This window comes from Ambystoma mexicanum, chromosome 4p (genome assembly GCF_040938575.1).
Source record: "Ambystoma mexicanum isolate Mex_15411 chromosome 4p, UKY_AmexF1_1, whole genome shotgun sequence".
In the NCBI taxonomy this organism is placed as follows: Eukaryota; Metazoa; Chordata; class Amphibia; order Caudata; family Ambystomatidae; genus Ambystoma; species Ambystoma mexicanum.
The window spans coordinates 1,030,252,419-1,030,274,549 of NC_090927.1; positions in this window are offsets into that span (position 1 = coordinate 1,030,252,419).

A 22,131-nucleotide genomic window follows, 5' to 3' on the forward strand; every position below is an offset into this window, starting at 1 on the left:
AAGCGGATGTGATGCAACGGGTGACTAAGCTAATTATTAAGCATGACAGAACTTTAAATGTAATATTGAATATAATGTGTCCTGTTGATAGACTACTAACGAATTATATGAGAGAAGTTCAAACTGCAGTTTCACAATTGATTCAAGGACATATTCCCTTGTATTTTGTTTCGCAGGATATTATTCATCAAATGATAGAAAGATTGACCAGGAGGGAAATTGATGTGGTACAGGTAGAAATTGCATTTGAAATGGGTAATGCAATGCCATTATATGTGGACCTGGAAAGGTTGGAGATTGGTTTGTTATTATGCATCCCATCTGTAGCTCCTGAACTTATTTATCAAACCAAGTGGGTACAAAACGTGGGGTTTTGGCAAGAGGACAAATTTATTAAGATTTCCAGAAGTGGTGGCATTTCAGTCATGGGAGCCTGAAATTTACTTAATACCAAACTTGGAAACGTGTGTCAAATTTAAAGAACAAAATCATATGTGTCCAGGTAAACCATTTGTTCCTGATGCCACAGATGTTATTTGTGGTTTGAAATCTGACCCAAGTATATCAGAAGGATATGAAGTGATCATTAGCAATATGGGGAGTGAAGAGCTGGCACAGGCTAAGATGGTCAGAGGTAAATGGTTGGTCAGCACCTATTTAAAGAACATGACAATAGTACATTTGAATCATGGAACATATGTGGTTAAACAGGTGAAATATAATGTTTTTTACTTACAGGTTCCGAAGGATACAATTGTATCAATTGGAGGGTTAACATTGTTTCACGTAACAAATGATATTTGGGAAAGTCAAGTAGAAAATATCGATTTTTTTCAAAGGGACACATTTCCAATAGATCCGGATGTGGAGTTTTTATTGAATCATAAAGAAAGACATGTAATGAAAATTAATCTGAAAAAAAACAATATTACAGTTAGTAACCTGGGTATAATGGAGGTGGAAAGATTTAATTGGGGAACATGGGGGGGACGTTCAATAGTGGGTTTAGCTCTCCTGGTGCTAATCATGGGTGGATGGTTGATTGTGCTATCAGTAAAAATGAAAATGTTGCTAATCTTAGTAACTACGTCAGGAAGAGAAAGATATCCCAATAGGCATACATTTTAAAAGGAGAACGGGGAGCACGTTTTTTTTTTTTCTTCAATTGGCTTGGATCATAGCCAAATTCAAAAAAAAAAAAAAGGAGGGAATATTTACGATTATTTAGCAATTTTTTTTCATGCAGCACCACTGCATGGGTTGGTGCATTGCTATAATGCGGTACAGCAAGGCATGTGTTGCCAGTGTGACATGGACATGTAAATGAAAACAGGCTATTCAGTCAAAAATAATTTCTACATCTAAAATGCAAATAATTTTTTTTTCACAGTTAAAAGCATATATTTTTTCTCACCTGAAATTCCTCTGTTGCAGGAGATACATTTGAGGATTAATGAACTAACCTCATTAACAATACTAACGATCCTAACTCATTAAGAATATAATGTGTTCTCCAGTGCAAAATGAGATGGAAAATGACAGGCTCTGAAAGTCATTTTAAACGCGCATCCAAATTTTTTTTCTTTGCTTCTATCTGTGCTCTGTCCACAGTATTTGCAGGAAGCAAAGACTCAAATAAGCAGGAAATCAGTTTGGTTATAGTAGCAACTGTATAAGCCAAGCCATTGTTCAAGAGAAGGATGGTAGGACATAATTGAATTTCATTGGTTGAACTCATTTGGTGGGCTGTAACAGAGCTTTTCTAATGAATCTCGGGGAAGAAGAGAGGGAGAAGACATTTTACACAGCTGGGAGAAAGACCTGGCTGGTGGCTGGGGAGTTTCCTGATTGAAAAAGCAGATCCCAGTGCACTGCTGCAGAGACTGGGAATTCCAGTCAATAAGCCCCAGTTTTAGTGACGGCAGATGCTCGTCCTTGCTGGGGTGATCTAAGAGGGACTTCCAGAAGGCGACCAGCCGAACAATTTCACATGCTGGACAGGCTTGGTAATTATATTGCAGAGTGCGGGGGCAGTGCATATGTGTGCGAAACTATTCAGTCAGAGTAAAAGAGGGAATTCCAGTGTTTTATCAACATGTTTAAAGTTGCAAATTGAATATGTTCTCACTGCTCTCTTCTCATTTTGTAACAGATAATGTTGTTACTGTGCAATTTCCATTTATTTCTGTAAAAAGAGTAAGATCGTGTTGAAATGCAATTTTTATAATACACAAAAATATCTGAAAGCAGACGGATAGTGTGTTTTATTTTTCTCTTTTATTTGTGCATCTACCATTACAGTTCTGATAATATGGGGAGAGGTTTAGACAGTGCAATAGTCATTTTTAAGGTAGCTAAAAATAAGACTTGACGGTAGCTGTGTGCATGATTCCATTCAGTATATAAGTGTGTGTTTTCTGAATGGAACATAATAATAAAATAATGAAATAGCCTGCTGCTGGAGGTACATGAGTCAGCAGAAAGAGAGGCCCTGGACATAGTTCACCGATGTAGATAAGTTGGTGATGAATACCACATGTTAGCTCGCTGCCGTAGATAAGTCAGTGAGGACAGCCCATGGTGGCACTCCAATTGAAAAGGTGGTGTTCCTGAAATATAAGCCTGAGGCCTCTCTAGTGATCACACGAACAAACTAAGCAAAAATAAGGGGTTCTGGATATTGGGGCCACGTATAAAACAAAGGAATTATGCTCACCAGAAATACCACCAATGACGCATACCAACATAATGTATACCACTAAATGTATCTGTGTGCTGAAATAATGTATGTATACTGTAGTACTATATACCAAATCTAATCTGAATGCAAAGAGTGATTATTACTGAATTATGTTCATTTGGCGGTAAGAAAATACCGCTAGGCCCCAAATCTATACAAAATACCCAACATATATATCTGGAAACCAGAGGCCCCGGATCCGCAGCCGCCAGAAGGGGAAAAAGCCGCAAGGGCAAAAAACCCCAGAGAATACTCATATGTCGGTAAAGGTCTTCCGGACACTCAAGTAAGCAATGAATCCAGAAAGGAAATGAAAGCGAGGGGAGAGAAGGTAAACCCAGGTAAGTGGAGAGAGAACGGGGAAGCCAGGACACAGGACCCGAGGCACGGCAGGGAGACGCCGAGGGCCAGGGAAGCCACGAAAACGAAAGAAAGGAAAGAAGGCACAGAAAAGGGGAAAGGTGAAAACGCCAGATATGAGGGTGGTAAGCCAAGGAGAAAACTCACGGAAGCGCTGGCAACTAAGGAGAAACGAACCAGTTGCAACGTGACCGCCGCCGGTCGGGAGTGAAGAAAAGCCGGCGGCAGCGGCCATGACAGAAGGAAAAACTAGACCGCTGAAAACACTGCGGCGCAACGTAGTGGAGCAATTCAATGGCTACTGCGTCTCCATCGGTCCCATACCCTTACATAGAAGGGGCGCATGACAGTATGCCGCCCCCCAGTGCGGGCGAAACCCGGTTTACCCGGATTGGTCCGGTAGAACCTTCTCCACAAACGTGGAGCTTGGACATGTGAACTGGGTTCCCAAGAGTCTTCCGACGAAGAATAACCTTTCCAGGAAATAAGGAATTGCAATCTCCCTCTGTGGTATCGTGAGTCTTTGATCTTTTCCACCTCATATTCTTCGTCAGCAGTGTCCTCCACTCCCTTGCGCCGAGGTACAGGGGTAGTGGGAATGTCAGCCGGGGCTGGACGCAACAAGGAGGAGTGAAAGACAGGATGTATCTTACTCATGTTCTTGGGTAGACGGAGGCGAAAGGCTACCGGATTGATGCGAGATACCACAGTAAAAGGGCCTATAAACCTAGGAGATAACTTGGAAGGGCGTATCCATCGAGGTAGGTATTTGGTGGATAACCAAACTCTGGAGCCAGGTCCAAAAGATGGGACTTCCGTTCTTTTTTGATCCGTCCATGTCTTGTAACTCGAACGAGCCTCAACCAATGCTCGTTCAGCTATCTTGTGGGCCTCCTGGATTTGCAATAAACGGGGCCTCAATGGAGGGGCACACGGCATTGGAGGATGATATTGGTAGGATATCCTTGGGCTAAGGCCCATAGGTACAAAAGAAAGGACTGCAACCAAGAGCGGAATGTGTGGAATTGTTATAGGCATATTCGGCAAAGGGTAGTAAATCATACCAGTCATCTTGGGCATTGTTGACATAGCATCGAAGATATTGTTCAAGAATTCCATTGAGTCTTTCAGTTTGACCATTAGTCTGTGGGTGGAAGCCTGATGAGAGGGCCCGAGTGATACCTAACTGAAGACATAAGGCTTTCCAGAATTTGGAGGTGAATTGACTCCCTCTATCCGAAATGATTTTGTTAGGTAAACCGTGTAGGTGAAAAACATCTCGGATAAAAACTTCCACCATTTCAGATGCAGAGGGTAGTCCCAGAAGTGGGGAGAAGTGGGCTAATTTAGTGAGGGAATCCACAGTAACCATTATGCAAGTGTGCCCCCGAGATGCTGGTAGTTCTACGATGAAATCTGTGGATATCTGCTCCCAGGGTCTTGAAGGTAGTGGGATTTGCTCAAGAAGGCCAATGGGTTTCTGGTATCGATGCTTACCACTAGCGCATGGGAGACAGGATTGTACATGTCTTCTGTCGTCGGCAGAGATTTTGGGCGTAAAGAAAGATCTTCTGACCAGATCTTCAGTGTTCTTTATGCCTCGATGTCCTGCTGTCTTATGGTCATGGCACCATGATAATATTTGATTGCGCAGATCCGGTAACGGGATGTACATCTTATTGTCGACAAATACCAAACCCTCCTTTTTTACAGTCTTATACTTGGAGGTTACAGAGTCAGGGAGCGGTAACCTTTCATTGGCGGACCTAACCTGAGAGAGGAATGACATTGTGGCTCCAATAAATACCTGATCTGGGAAAAGCCTCTCTTTGATCGGAGTCGAGAGTTCTTCGGTGTTCCATCGACGTGAAAGTGTGTCGGCTACCACATTCTGGGCTCCCGGAAAATATGTAATTTCAAAATTGTACTGAGCAAAGAAATGAGCCCAACGTGCCTGTCTGGCATTTGTACACTCCATGTTCTTTAATGATCTCAGATTCTTATGGTCTGTCCTAATGGTGAATGGTCCGACTCTACCTTGAAGAAGATGCCTCCAATCCTCACATGCCAGTTTGATGGCCAGAAGCTCTCACTCAATCACAGAGTAATTCTTTTGACTGGGGTTTAAAGTCTTGGAGAGATAGGACACCGGGTGTTCTACTCCATCATGCTCCTGCAATAGGACTGATCCCACAGCGTCCGCTGAAGCATCGGCTTCCACAATAAATCTCTTGGTTTGGTCTGGTTGCTTCAGAATGGGGGCTGAACAAAACTTTCCCTTTAAACTTCTGAAAGCCTCTTCCGCTTCCGAAGACCATTTGAAAGGTAGTTGATCTTTCTTGAGAAGAGAAGTGATGGGAACCACTGTAGAGGAAAAGTCTTTGATGAATTTGCGATAGAAGTTCGAGAAAACCAAGAATCTTTGAACTTCCTTTATGGAAGAAGGAGAAGGCCATTCAGTGATTACAGACACCTTCTTGGGATCCATCTGAACACCATCCCTGGCAAGAATAAACCCCAAATAAGGAACTGAGGATACTTGAAAAAGGCATTTACTGGATTTGACCAACAGATGATTATCTTGAAGGCGCCTGAATACTTCATGTAAATGGTGAGAGTGTTCTTGGGCTGATTTGGAAAAGACTAGAATATCATCCAAATAGATGATGACCGAATGGAAAAGTAAGTCTGAAAAGGTTCGGTCCATAAACCGTTGAAAGACCGCAGGTGCATTGACTAAGCCAAAGGGCATTACCCTGTATTCGTAAAGCCCACACGGGGTTCTAAATGGAGTCTTCCGTTCATCCCCAGCACGGATGCATAGGAGATGATATGCATTCCTCAGATCCAGCTTGGTAAAAATCACTGCCCCTTTGACTGCCTCGAGTATGTCGGATATCAAGGGCATGGGATATCTGTCTCAGATGGTGACCTTGTTGAGTCCGCGATACTCAATGCAAGGCCGAAGCTCCTCTGAATCCTTCTTAGAGATAAAGAAAAGTGAAGCTCCAGCGGGTGACTTGGAAGGTTGGATTAAGCCGTTTTTGAGGTTGGCATCCAGGTACTGTCAAAGAACAGATTTCTCTTTGAGGGATAAGGAAAACATCCTACTAAATGCAACCAACCCCTCTGGAATAAGTTCAATGGAACAGTCCTGCGGGCGATGTGGGGGGAGATCATGTTCCATCTTTTCAACAAACACTTGGGAATATTCAGAAAATTGCAGTGGAACCGAGTGAATGGTTCGAATGGGAGACTCTGAAGTCCGTAATACCGCTGTCTGATATCTTTTAGAAATCAAGCACGTCTGGCTGCAGTAGGAGGAGAGAAAGCTGAGGGTATTAGTGGCCCAGTCGATAGTCGGATTGTGACGGCATAGCCAAGAGATGCCCAGAATTATGGGGAAGTGGGCTGCCCTAATGATATCGAACAACATCTCTTCCTTATGTTTCTGAATGGCCACCTGAATGGCTTCGGTGGAGTGGATGATGGGACCGGAACAGAGAGGAGTGCCATCCACACCTTCAACCTTGAGGTTCTCCTTATTCTGGACTCGTTGGATACCCATCTTGCTGGCCCATACTGTCTCCATAAAGCTTCCCGCGGCGCCACAGTCTATGAGAGCCAGCGTGTCCACCGGTTTTTTCCCCCAGGACAGATGCAGTGAAACCACCATAAGACGAGCGTCTTCGTTCAGGCGGGAAGGGGCGACTGACAAGGTTACATAGGGACCCTTGTTTATTCCTCGAACCGAGGTCCCATTTAGGTTCGAGGCACCAAGTTTCCCACCTCCTTCGTGGGACATCGGGACAATCACCAAGCAGATGAGATGCAGATCCACAATACATACAGAGACCCGCTTCACAGCGTCTTTTTCTTTCTTCTGGAGTGAGCGGCGCCCTCATAGAGCCAATCTGCATGGGTTCCTCTTTAGAGAGATCCGGGGGAACCTTTGGAGTAACTGAGAGACCGGGAAGGCTGAAAGCCCCTCTGGCCTTCTTCTTCCCTTGCTTCCTTTCATTGATACGATGTTTAATTTGTAGAGTGACGGACAAAAGTTCAGAGAAAGAGGCCGGATGAGGAATTCTTGCAAGTTCGTCCTTCAATTCCTCCTTAAGTCCCCTCCTGAAGATGGTGAATTGGGCTTGCTCCTGCCAGTTAGCCTCTGTAGCAAGCTGTTTAAATTTGGTGATGTAGGATAAAAGAACTATTTGCCCTTTGTGGACCTCGAGTAATTCTTCACAGGCCATATATGAGACTTCTGGCCTTTCAAAGGTCTGTTTAAACTTTACAAGGAAGGCGCTCCAATTCCTCAAAATCGGATCTTCTGCTGTGACCAAGGGACTGACCCAGGCCAAAGCGTTTCCTGATAAATTAGAAACCAAAAACCCGACCTTACTTAGATCGGTGGAAAATGTAGTAGGTCGAAAGGCAAATTGTATGTTACAGGCCTCTATGAATAACTTTAGTTTCTTAGAAGATCCGTTGAATTTTCCTGATGAAAGTGGCATGGGGGGAACATCCGTATTGCGGGGCACTCTAGTCGCCACTAACTGCCGGAGTACAGTGTTTTCGGCCTTGATATTTTGTAACTCCTGGTTTAAATTTTGCACTTCCATATTCAAGGACTGCACTGCCGCTACCAGCTCTTGGACCTGTTCAGAGGTTGCCATAATGGGATCCTTTTGGCGTAGCAAGCTGTCATGTGAATCAACCTCTATATCCGAATAGTTTGTTCCACTCTCTTCCTCACCTGAAGAAAGTGTAGCGGGTGTCTTCGTCTTCTTCTTATCTCTCACTGTTGATTTCTTTTTATGCAGGTATGGCCGGCCGCGGAACGACGCCACACTGGTTGCCGGAGAAATATCCGGAAACCAGAGGCCCCGGATCCGCAGCTGCCAGAAGGGGAAAAAGCCGCGAGGGCAAAAAACCCAGCAGAATACTGATATGTCGGTAAAGGTCTTCCGGACACTCAGGTAAGCAATGAATCCAGGAACAGAACTGCTCCACTCCGTTACGGAAAAAGGAAATGAAAGCGAGGGGAGAAGAAGTAAACCCAGGTAAGTGGAGAGAGAACGGGGAAGCCAGGACACAGGACCCGAGGCACGGCAGGGAGACGCCGAGGGCCAGGGAAGCCACAAAGACGAAAGAAAGGAAAGAAGGCACAGAAAAGGGAAAAGGCGAAAACGCCAGATATGAGGGCGGTAAGCCAAGGAGAAAACTCACGGAAGCGCTGACAACGAAGGAGGAACCAGTTGCAACGCGACCGCGCCGGTCGGGAGTGAAGAAAAGCCTGCGGCGGCAGCCATGACAGAAGGAAAAACTAGACCGCATAAAAACACTGCAGCGCAACGTAGTGGAGCAATTCAATGGCAGCTGCATCTCCATCGGTCCCATACCCTTACATAGAACGGGTGCATGACAGTTGCAGAATGCAGAAGATCAAGGATCTGCAGGGTAGCCTGACTTCCACCGGTGCAAAACCAAGGCGGTTTCCATAGGAATCCATGTGTTGTATGCCTGCATGAATATCTCATGCAGGCTGACAACAAAACTGATTAATGAGACAAAGGAGGAATGAACAGCAGAGATATGTTCTCCACTTTATGCCCATCTCTTCAAAGATGGAAAATGAGGTGGGGTGTTAAATGGAGGCTTTAAAGCATAACATATCTTGCCAGGGAATGGGAGAAGGTACTACACGTAGTCCCTAGTCCTTTCACATGGTGGCCAGTCGGGAAAGGAACACAGAGGGACGCGGCTGCGACCAGTGCTTTGTCAGGCTGGTAAGGACCTGGCAAGGGCCATTCAGATTGTCCCTCACTAGGTACGAATACACTTTAAGACGTCCATATAACACCCCTCTTCATTTAAAATGAGGCTGTAAGTTAATTGGGAAGGGCAGCAGCAGCCAAAGCTTAACTAGAACTAGTATAGCACAGAAATGCTTAAGGGCCCAACCAAACCACTTTTCAATGTCTGAATCACAAGTAATAACCTTCAGCCTTTCTTTTCAAGTGAATTCTTTGCATACAAAAATGTATTGGAAGGACCATGAAAATCGAAAGAACGCTTGTAGAGATGTCGCGAGAGCCCCGCTCTCGCGAGATCTCGCCCGCGACCACAGCTCCGCCCCCGCGCGCCACGCGCGCATTACGGGACGAGCTGAGGACGCGGACAGCTGCGTCTTCCCGGCTCCTCCGAGCACGGGACTCAATCAGCATTAAAGCTGAAATATTACATCTGCTGCAGCCCGGCCCCAGCTGGCCACGTTGGCCCACGCTTACCCAGGCACTGTCTGTATGAGAAATGTTCCGGAGCAACCAGGAGAAATAAAGCACTGGTAAAACCCCTGCCTGACTCCTGTCTTCCTTCAGGGAAAGTTATACTACATAAATTGGCGACGAGGATCATCACCAGAAACCGCGCAGAAGCATGCAGGGAGCCACACCGCCTCCACCCTTTTTACAAACGCCAGGTAGGCCTGCCATTCCTTGGCCACAATGGCAGCCCCTGTTCACGACGTACGTGGAGGCCATGGGCGGAGCAGGATTTTCAGCGGCAAGACGCAGGGCCATGCTACTCAATGCCTTAGGGGTAGAAGGGCAAAGAATATTCGAGGGCCTTACCCCGATTCCAGTAGAGGATGACAATGATGATGTGTTCAAGGAAGCGGTTAGAAGAATCATTAAGAGGTTCGCCAGTAAAGAGAACACAGTACTCCATAGGATACGGTTTTACACTCGAAAACAAGAACAATCCGAACCCGTCGATGACTATGTCACGAAATTAAGGGAACTAGCAGCCTTGTGTAACTTCGGCACCAATGCTGAGAACCGTATATGCGACATGCTAGTTGTCCACACCAACAGTCGGAAAGTTCAAGATAAGTTCATCCTTGAAAAAGAGCTACAGTTAGAGAAAGCCGTTGAGATCGCCAGAGCAGTGGAAGAAACGGCGGGAAGAAGGAAAGAGTTTACAGGGGCCCAAGGTCCCACTGAAATACAAGCTGTGGGGTTCCATTCAAGAAAAGAAAGGTTGGCACCAGACACGAGAGAAGTGAGAAGCAACAAGAAAGAACCCCTCAAGTGTCATAGGTGCACCAGTACCAAACACTTGGCCTTTGACAGAGAGTGCCCAGCCAGAGACAAGGAGTGCTCCGTCTGCAAACGCATTGGACATTTCTCGATAGTGTGTCGATGGAGAAACAAGAAAGTCACCAGCCTCAACACAGATCGCACAAGGGAAAGAGAATCCTCCTCAGATGAGGAAGGAAGACCCACAGTTATCATGGTGAACAGCACACGAGCCAGGAGAGAGAAGCCCCACTGTGTGATCAAAATCGATGGAAGAGAGACAAGGGTCATGGCAGACTCCGGTTCAGACCTCACCATCTTACCCCTTCAGACATAAAAAGAAATGGTGGGTAAAGAGAAAGTGAAAGTGCTCACCACGCGACACAAGCCCACGGTGTTTGGGGGGGCCTCAGTCGAACTGCTAGGTTATATCAACGGCAAAGTCGAATTCAAAGGAAGAGAAACCATCACCAGGGTCTACTTCAGCCACGAAGGGCCTGCAGTGTTGGGCTGGGACGATCAAGACAAATTAAAAATCAGGCTAGATCCCAGCACAGAAGATCAAGTTCTATCAGTCAATGCGAGGAGCGGATCCGTTGTCAAGAGCGATTACCCAACACTTTTCTTTTTCCGGGGCACATTAAAAGTTTTCTTCACAAAATTGTGCTCAAAAGAAATGCTGTCCCCATCAAGCACCGGGTGAGACCAGTACCGGCCACAGCAAGGGATGCCCTTAGACAACAGCTAGACAAAATGAAGAAGGAAGGAGTGATAGAAGAAATTGAAGCGTCCGAATGGCTGAGCCCAGTCGTCCTCATAAAGAAACCCCAATCACAAGAATTAAGGGTGTGCATAGATCTGCGCAGCCTAAACTTAGAAGTCATCACGGACAATTACCCGCTCCCAAGCATAAACGAACTCATTTTACTAATGAAAGAGGCCAAAATATTCTCTAAACTAGACATGAGAAATGCGTATCACCAAATACAGCTGCACGAAGAATCGAAACCCCTTACGGCATTTATCACTCCATTTGGCACGTTTCAATTCACCAAAATGCCTTTCGGGTTGTCATCAGCCGCATCAGCCTTTCAACGTATGATGGACGTCCTTCTACGGAAAGTTAAAAATGTGGTATACTTTCAGGATGACATATTGGTCTACGCAGGGGATAAACGGACGCACGATGCCACGCTCGAATTGGTTCTCAACAAGCTACAAGAAGCAGGAGTGCGATTACGCCATGAGAAATGTTCTTTTGGGGTAAAAGAAGTCGAATATCTGGGGTACAAGATTTCGGAAAAGGGCATCAGTCCAAAACAGATTCTCATGCAAGCCATCATCAAAGCTCCAGAACCCACCACCAAAGAAGAGGTGAGGTCATTTCTAGGATTGGCTGAGTACTATGCGAAATTCATACCCAAGTTTTCAGAAACCACTTCACCCCTACGCGATCTACTCAAAAAAGGGACAGAATTCTCGTGGAAAGAACCCCAGAAGTTGGCGATAGACACCATAAAGCAACATATCATGAAAGCTCCATGTCTTCAACCATTTAACCCAGAGTGGGATACAGTCATCACCACTGACGCCAGTGCGTACGGACTAGGAGCTGTGCTAAAGCAGAGGAGAGGTGACACCGAACATGTGGTGGCCTTTGCGTCAAAGGCACTATCAGAGGCGGAACAGAACTATTCCACCATTGAAAAAGAAATGCTAGCATGCGCATGGGCAGTCGAACATTTCAGAACATACGTGTGGGGCACAAAGTTCAAGCTGGTGACAGATCACAAGCCGCTCATCCACATGCTCAGTCCGGGAGACACCAAAGCATCAACGCCCAGACTAGCTCGCATTGCAGCGAAACTACAGGAATACACATTTGAAATCCATCACATCTCAGGCTGGAAAAACTCGCAAGCCGACTGCATGTCGAGACTGCCAGAGAACAAGGAGAGGGCTACCACATTCCTACACGGAGAATGCATCGTTGCATCCATCTCAGACATAAGGGCACCAGACTACCTGGAACTCAGTGAGAGACACTGGGAAGAAGAAGATGGGAACGACCCAACCATGGCTAAGATTCGCAAATGGATCAGAGAAGGGTGGCCAAATGAAAAAATGCTGCCCGAAGGCATGAGACCATATTGGAAGGTGCAAGATGAGTTGTCGGAAACAGAGGGGATAATCATGAGAATGGATCAAATCATCCCCCCCACAGGAATGAGACGCACAATTCTCTGCAGGGCCCACGCGGGACACCTCGGGAACACGATGACTCGCCGCAGGGTGAGAGAAGCGTACTGGTGGCCGTCTAGGGATCAAGAAATACGCTCCATGATAGAGCGCTGCCACGAATGCCTAAATAGCGACAAAAGACTGAAGGTTCGCCAAGCACCTCTCATACCCACGGAGATACCAGAAGCAGTATGGTCCAAAGTGGGCATAGACTTCATAGGGCCCCTGGAGGCGATGGCGACGGAACATAGATACGGCATAGTGCTGGTCGACTATCTATCCAAGTGGGTGGAAGCAGAGTTTGTCCCAAACATAACCACTGAGACAGTCATAGAAGTACTCACTGAAATCTTTCAAAGGGAAGGCCTCCCCAAAGAAGTCGTCACAGACACTTGAGTACAACTAGTTTCCAAAGACATGGAAGAATTTTTAAAAAGGAACCACATCAAACAAAAGAAGGCGGCCCTATATCACCCCCAAGCAAATGGACTTGTGGAGAGGGCGAACAGGTTCATAAAGGGGGCCATCCAACTGGCAACAGCGTCGGGCATGGACCCCCTCAAAACCACCAAAGAAGCAATAGCGGCCCACAGGCTCACGCCAAACGGAATTACTCAAATATCCCCGTTCAAAATGTTGAGAGGGAGGAGTGCGGCATCTACGCTCATCCCACCATGGCTGTCGAAAGTAAGGGAAGATGAAGCAGTAGACATGACAGAAGTGGTATGGCGCATTGAAAGAAACAAGACACGCATGAAATCGTGGAGTGACGAAAGAAGGAGGACGAAACAAGCGCCAAACATAGAAAAAGGGGACTGGATCAAAATCAAACTACCAAGAAAAGATCAAGCCACAGGATCCCGGTATAGTCAGCCCATAAAAGTAACTCACAAAGGAACTAATCACGTCCGCACAGAAGACGGGCGCACGTGGAACTTTGAAAGAGTAGCATTATACCAGCGAAGGCAAGAAAAAGCGAGGACCCCAGAGACACCACGCAAAGAAACCGAAAGGGACGACGGGAGAAACGAAGAACGAGAACCCGAAGGAAACGACGGAGGAAGAGAAGAAACCGATATAGAACAGGAAGAACCGAATGTAAGCCCAGAACCGGTTCAGCAGGGACCGTGCCCTGGAACCAGTGAGAGGCCCAGAAGGGAGCACAGAAGACCGGTGAGATACAATGACTATGTGTTACAGTGAACCCGTTCCGCATTGAAAAAGGGAGGTGTGTAGAGATGTCGCGAGAGCCCCGCTCTCGCAAGATCTCGCCCGCGACCACAGCTCCGCCCCCGCGCACCACGCGCGCATTACGGGACGAGCTGAGGACGCGGACAGCTGCGTCTTCCCGGCTCCTCCGAGCACGGGACTCAATCAGCATGAAAGCTGAAATATTACATCTGCTGCAGCCCGGCCCCAGCTGGCCACATTGGCCCACGCTTACCCAGGCACTGTCTGTATGAGAAATGTTCCGGAACAACCAGGAGAAATAAAGCACTGGTAAAACCCCTGCCTGGCTCCTGTCTTCCTTCAGGGAAAGTTATACTACAACGCTCCTACGTTCACAGCAGCTCATGAGTATGGGATGGGCAATCTGCTCATATAAAGCAGAAACCAAGCAAATGAACGTTGTTAGCAGATGCTGCCTTTTGTTTATGAGTGGGTATTATTAGAAATAATTACAGATGCACTTTGCTATTTCTGGTTATCAGAAGAGTTGCAAGACTTTTGTAAACAACCTCAACATACAGGAAAAGCACATTGTGACTACTCTGTGATAATTGTAGGTCCAAAAAATGTGCAATCGTATAATATTGGATCTAACCGGTGACTGGCCGTCCATTTGAAAGCCTGACTGAATAGTTCACAGCACTCGCCTCCAACTTCCACCCGCTAATGACTTTGCAAGACTTATATATTTTGTATTCACATTTTTAAAGCGCACAGCAGCCCTTAGGCATCGTGGCACTTATCTCTGGGCACAGCCCTTCATCATTCTGAAGTTTATAATTTGAATACTGTTAAATTGGGTAATAAATATGATTATTCTTACAACATTTAGAAGTTGTATAATTCTGTGTGAAGCACTTTAAACAAAAAATATTCTGTAAACATGAAAGAAGAAACACAGAAACTGTCATGCCAAGTCAAGTAATTTGTCTCTTGAAATACACATTTGGCAAATTGTTCATGACATCTTAGGCTCTGCCTCAATTTAGGGTATGTTAAAAAAAAACACATAAGCAATACATCAGAAAGATTTAAGGTTTTTTTTTATAGAAAATATGCAGAAATACTCTGGAGATGCCATGTCAATTTGTTACTTCTGGCAATGGGTTGTAGGGCATGTATGAACTGGGTGTTCCTCAAAATGTGGTGGGAGTTTTCCAGAATGTGCTGGAGGTTCTGTGTCTGTCAGTTGCAAAGGCTGGGAGGATGCCAGAGTGGCTCTTGTACCCTATACCTGTGTATCTTGAAAAAATTATTGCACATTTTCCTACCTGAGCTGCATGGACAGCATCTCTTTAATACTGGCGACGAGCAGAGGTTGAAGCCCATTTGGTGTGTAACGGTGCAGTGAGGAACTCCATAGCAGTGGTGAGTACGCTGAGAGCCGTTGTGTCACAGGAGCGATTGCGTGTTATCACCGGCCTAATATGGCCTGGTAAGGCAAGCGTGCTTTGAGGAGCGGAGCTGGCAGTTTGAATAATTACTTCCCAGAGTAGCTCCCAGCGGGGAACTGTATACCGTACTGAGAGGGTGAAGGAGAGGCAGCATCATTCGGCCTGCTCATGCAATGTGACGGCAGCTATTTGTAAGTCAGGCATGTTTGAGCGGTGTATGTAGTTGTTGATTGAGGAGGCCATTGGAAGATCAGGCATTTGTGTCTGCAAATTGGAGAAACTGATGAAAGGTGGTTTGGAGGCTGAAGGGATGAATATCCAAGCAGTTAAAAAAATATCGTCTGTAGACACAAGAAGAGAACTATATAAGGCATACTACCACAAAAAAAAATAAAAAAAAATAAATAAATAAATAAACGAGGAAAATCCAGAAATTAAAGGTACTGGAAATTAGAAGTTCCATAAATACAGAAAAGTATAAAACACAATTTCGCCCTAAGATGGGAGAACCAACTATTAAATGGGAAAATTGCAAGGAAGATTTTCAGGGCTACATATTAGCCATCCACAGACCAGCATTGAGTATGGAGTGGAACACAGTGATCCTCATGCACTCCCTCAATTTCAAAGTGAGGAGAATTGTCCTAAGTTTGGCAGAACTACCTGCTGGAGGAGGAGATGGACAAGAAGGAGTGGGCAGCGATGTACATAATGCATATGAGACAATCATATAAAAAAGCTTGACCTAAACTATGACAAAAGGAAAGCCCTATCTTGGAACGCTACTGTTTTGCTATGATAGATGGATTTCAGGAGCTAGCCAACCATTGCAACTTTTGTGAATCATACAACAAACACATATGAGATCAGTTTATGCTATGTGTAAGAGAGCATAACATTAGAGAAGACATATGGAGAACAGGATATCCCGCTTGGATGAGGTGCTGCATATAGCAAAGAAAAATGAGCACACTGTGAAGGCACTGGAGAATAAGGATAAAGATAAGGGTGTGGACAATAAAGAGCGTGCTGCTGTAAAACGTGAAGACAAAAAAAGACCCTAAGAGAGAGCAAAGAATTTGTTGGGGAGATGAGAACACAGATCACAGGAAGACTGAAGTGATGGGTGGTGTAACGTTGCATTATACCTGGGATTAAATGCGGACTCTACAAAATGTGGAAAATGTGGAAAAAAGGGACATTTTGCAAAATGTTGTGAGAACTTAAGTCTGGTGTGAGCAAGGTCTCATTTGATGCGGAATGGGATGGTGTGAGTATCTTTGTAGATGCAAGAGGTGGGGTGAGCTTTTCTGTAAGTTAGGTTGGCAGCATGAAAAGGAAAGGACGGTCAACCAAGGTGAATGTCTATGCTTCCAAGAGCTAAGGATGCTTACTTGGATGGTATGACCCGAGTGAGATGTGAGATAGACATTATATTGATCCTAGAGTACCAGGGATGGTGCTAGTGAAAGAAGTGAAGGAGTCATGCATGGTGGAGGAGAGATTTCAGATATGTTTAAGAACAGATTGTGATGTCTCATGGGATACCAACATCTCATTTGGATAAAGTCTGGTGCAGAGCCTGTGGTGGGGAGGGTTAGTAATATTCCTATCTGCCTTAGAGAGGAGGTTACCAAACAGTTGGTAAGGTTGGAGAATCTCTTTCTTATTGAGCAGGTGGAAGTGTTAGAATGTGTTTCTCCTTTAGATGGCTGGTCGTTCCTGAATGCATAAATGGTGCACACAGGGAGTCTTTCCCCAAAAATGTCTAATGTGAGGCCCCTACTCTTCACCAATCTCTATAGCTGTGGTGCATGAATGGGGAGGATGGGTGCGGTGGGCGATTGGGTATTTTTGGGCCCCCAGGATATCTCTGCTATTGTCCTTAATCTGTCACAATGGGCCTCATTAAAAGTCTGGCAGTAGCCGTTCCGGTAAATCCAGAAGGCTGCCGGCAGAATTGTGAATTTTTCCGGCACCTGTCTTCACGGAAACACTGGGGCATTACGACTGTCCCTTAGTGCATTTCTTTCGGTGCTCTTTGCTTTTTCTTCCGTTGTCCCTTTGTTCCAGTCATTGGCAGTTGAATAACCATGTTTTAATCATTTCCTGAAGGTGATGTGCTCTTCTATGGTTTTAATTTCCTTGGGCACTGTGTTCCACAGGTTAGCAATTGAGCATGAGAATTCAGTACCTCTGAATTTCCTCTTTCTATATTGTTTTGTCTCTATTAGTAGATTGTTGCTTGTTCTTAGGTCTCTTCTTGGTTGGTAGAGGCTGATCTTGGCCTGGAGAAATTTCCCTCCTCGTTTGTATAAGGATTTATGGGCAAATCAGAGGGCCTTGAATTTAATGTGTTTTCTTTCTGGTAGCCAATGTAAGCTTCTCAGAGCTGGAGTGATGAGGTCTCTTCTGCTTAATCTCAGGGGAATCCTAGCTGCGGCGTTCTGGACACGTTGACGTCTTTTAGTAAGTCTCTCAGGCATTCCTAGGTAGAGACTATTTACATACTCGATTCTTATTAATATCAGGGATATAAGGGCTCTGTGTGAAAAAGAGAGGTGTGAGAGCAATACCCCGAGGAGTCCCGGGAGATGGAAACACTTTTTTATGATTGGGTTGACTTGCGTTTAAAGGATAGTCCCTTGTTCATGAGTATTTCTAGGTTATTTACCACATTTGAAGTTTCCGGTCGGGTTCCCATGCTTGACCGCCACTGCAGTTGTAGGTTTGTTGCATTGCCTTCTGGGGGTGAGATCAGTATTTCTGTTTTGGCCTGGCTCATTACGAGGTTGTTCGTTGTCATCCAGTTGTCTGTGAGACAATTGTTGAGAGTGTTGTTTGGTTCTTGGGTCGTGGATATCTTCACAATCAGTTGTGTGCCATCTGCGTAATTGTAGGCAGCCAGTGGGTTCAAATGATTTTCATCAAGGGGGACTTGCAGATGTTGATGAGTAGGTGGGAGAGGATGGATCCTTGTGGAACACCGCAGGAGATGGTTTTGGGGTTTGAGTTGAATGGCGGTAGGTAGGTTCTTTCAGTTCAATTTGTGGGGAAGGAGGTCTGCACCTTAGGGCAGATTCTTTTATGCCGCTTTCATTCTGTCTTTTTATTAATGTTGTGTGGCTAATTGTGTTGATTGCTGCAGAGATGTGCAGTAGCATGAGGTCAGATTGGGTGGCGTTGTCTCCATTTATTTTAAGGTCATCCCATATGGGAAGGAGTTGGCCGATTCTGTTCCTCTCATTGGTCTGAAGCCAACTTGTGAGTGGTTGAGTATTCTGTTTGTTTCAATGTATTTAAGTAGGATTCTGGATGCCTGGTTTTCAAGAGCTTCACCAGGTAGTGCATGTTGGATATAGGTTTGTAGTTGCTTGAATCTTCTGCACTTTCCATTTGCATTTTTATCAGCAGTTTGATGTATGCTGATTTGAAGGAGTTTGATACTATTCCTGTGATTAGCTATAGGTTCACTATGTGTCTGAAATGTGACACTGGGGCCTTGTGGTTGAGGATTTAATGGTAGATATCCGGGGGGCAGGTGTCACTTGGAGATTTTACGAGGTTGGTGTCCTTTATAAGTGTGGAGAAACCGTCTTCCATTATTCATTCAAAGTCGGTGAGTCTTGATGTAGTTGGTGTTTCATCCATTATCTATGTTTCAGTGGTTGTGTTTGTATTAGTGTGGTTTGTTTCGATGGTCTGTTAGATTGTTTTCAATTTTTTAACTCAAGTGGATGGTGATGTTCTCACATAGTGCTTGTGTTGGGATGGCAACTTTGTTGCAGAAGGTTTTTTATTGCTCTAATTTTTCTGAAGAGTTCTTTTTATGGGTTGATTGCTGATTCAATTGTTGTAGTTTAATATTGCTTTGAGTGCTGTTGATTTGTATAATCGGAGTTGTTTTTGGTATTTTATTTTATCTGGTCAGTTGTAGTGCTCTGACCATATTTTCAATTTCATGGTTGTTTTTTTCTGAGTTCTTTCAGCTCTTCTGTGAACCATCTTGCAGTGAGTTTTTTGGTGTGTCTTTGAAAGATTTTGCTGGTGCTAGCCGGTGTAAGGCCTCAGTGATCCAGGTGCTGAGCATGTTTTCAGCTGAGTCTAGAGTCCTTTCATTCAGCTCTGTGGTTTTTGGTTGCATTGATTCTTGCAGATCTGTAAAGGATTCCATGTGTAGACTCTTCTAGTTTCTTTCCATCGTGGCGTGTAGTATTGCCTTTCAGGTCGGTATGCAGGTTTGGAGTTTGCTGTAGAATGATATCTGGAAGTGGTCGCTCCATACCATTGGTGTTGGTGGGGCGGATGTACAGAAGATTGCGTCCAGGGTGTGTTCAGCATTGTGGGTGGATCCGTTTACTATTTGCTCGAAGTAGAGTGTTTCCAGTAGGGCGCAGAGATTTCAATTTCTTTTTCAAACAAGATGTTGAAATCTCCCAATATGAATGGAGAAAAGGCTTGGGTGAATGGGAGGCAAGTAAAGGAGTTGATCGACTCAGGTAGTAAGCAAACCGCTATACAGGTGGATTTAGTTACAACAAAAGACCTAGACAATGCAGCCCTAGTTAGAGTGACATGTGTACATGGAGACAATGAAGTATACCCTCAAACACCAGTACACATTTAAATCTGGGGCGAATACTGTGAAATATCATCAGCCATAATTCCCGGGCTCCCTGAAGAAAGTTTTCTGGGGCAGGACTTGCCCATCTTCTCTACTCTCATACAGGAATCTCCACCTCCCTTTGGAGTTTTTCTACCTCAGAGAACCTGGCAGGCAAACTACTACTCCCAAAACTCTCCAATATGGGACTGGGAAAATGCTGAGCCAATGAAACCCAAAACATCCCTTGAAACCCAATTGCTAGGTTATTGTAGAGAGACCGGCAAAACCATTCCATCTCTACCTACACCGAGCAAATCAGTGGAAAATGCGAGAGTTCCTGGACTTCTCTCATCCCTGTTCTCTTCCTGGTCTTAACAACGGGGAACCTGGACAAAGAAAAGGCATATCCACCTCGCATAGGGGACGAGTATGTGAGAAACTTGGCGGTGTCTCACTTAATAGTTCCAGGAATCTGTGATCCAGGTGGCCAGGACAGGGCCATTGCTATTGGACACAGGTCCTGAGGGTGGACTAGTGCAGGAAGATCACCTGGATGAGGGAGGGGTCCTTTGAGAGTGGAATTAGGACAGCGATAGCTGAGATGCAGTACCCCCTTCCCTGTGGCACCTTTTTCACATTCTACCCTGTAGGATATTCAAAGGTTCTAGCCCCTCTTTTCCAACACAAACACTTTCCTGCATCATGACAGACAACAGACTAACATCCGAGCCGTTTACCTGACATGTCCCAACACAAGGGTCTGGCAATTTACAATAACTATGCACACCTGATGGCCCCTTCCCTTCCCCACAGGGATAAAAGGCAGAGCACGAAAGCACATTTCGAGCATGGCCGAATGCACGAGGAAGTAGCTATTCCGGACTGGCAGTTCAAATGGAGAAGAAAGGCGGAGAGACCTGGAGGGACGACAAGGAGGGAAATGCCCTTGCCCTTTTCAACTCCTCCGAAAGGGGAAATGCCGCCGTGGTGCCGTCCTTGACTCCCGAGACAAGAAACTGCAACAGTTCAACACAGTGGGTCAGTCGGAGAAAGCACATAGTAAAACCAAACTGTTCTGGGCCTAAGGTTGAAGTCGGCAACCTTGTTGAACAAAGGAATTATGTAATTGAACTTGAAAGAAACCCCAGTGAAAGGTTCAGAAGCAGAGTGGTCAGCCACATTGGGGGCGATCATTTGAAGGACTCTGATTGAAGCACTTTTAGGTTGTGTTGTTTTGTGGAGACTACAAAAACCAAGAGGCCTTAGGAGAGACTAGTGTGAAATGTCAAAGTGGTCCTATGAGGATCGAGAAAAAATGCTTCATACACTCGAAAGTCTTTGGCACATGGGAGAAAACTGATTGAACTGTGAAGCTGGCAAATGTGAACCCGATAAAGGGATGCCTGTGAATTGAGCGTTGATAGTGATATACCCATGAACAATGTGAAGAAAATCAGGTACTTGTCTGAGGGATGTCCACAATGGATAGTTGGTTTAAAAGACATTGACATTTCATAGTGATACGTTTTGACCGAAAGGCCATAGTGAACCCGATTGAGGGAGGCTAACGTGAAAGATTTAGAATCCGAGCCTGGCTGAGGCGGATCCAAGGGGCGAGGAGCAATTGCCCAACTTGGACGATTACTAAAGGAACTTTTGTTTGTTTGTTGTTTTTGTACAGCAGGCCTTCGAAGACAAGAGACTTTTTCAAAAAGGAGTCTTGGCTATGGAAGGCCCTGGCATTGTTGAAAGGAATTGTATCCTTGTGTGGCGAGGTCCAGCATTGTGTTCTGCTCAAAGGTCCTGCCTTGTCCTGTGCTAAAGACATGGGTAAGGGAGACCCAGCCATACTATCCTGACTTATCATTAGGTGAACACTTATTTCTTTTCTTGAGAACATTATCCCACACTATTTTGTAACTTGGTTGTAAGGATTTGCAATAGGTTTTTTAGTATAGGCCCTTTTTTATTTGACAAGACTCCTTTAGCACTGTCTTATTATTATTTCATGGTCGTAGCTTGCTCCCATCTCAGATTTAAGTTTATATGTGTTTTTCTCACCCATTATACAGTTTAATGAACACCCTTGAACTGTGATCACGTGTGCCTGTCTTTACTGTTGCCACCATGACTTCCTTACACTAGCCAATGAAACCAGATGTTTTCTTATGGGCTTCACATCAAAAGCACTATTAATTGGGTCATAATAGTTAGAACCGGCTCAAGCATTTCCACTGTGGTTATTGAAGTTCCACTCGTATGTGGTTCAATTCACCTTGGTCCACATTTACAAATATGTCTCTAGTGCTCTAATTGGATTACAGATTTTAATAAACATGTTGATTTGAATCAACTTGATCTTTTTTGAGCCATAAGAATCGATTGATATGAGCTGTGTTGCATTGGCTAAAGCTAGTAAGAGAAAGTAAACACAATCACAATCTTCTTGTTTCCTTTTGTTGACTTTTGGTGGGGACTCAGAGA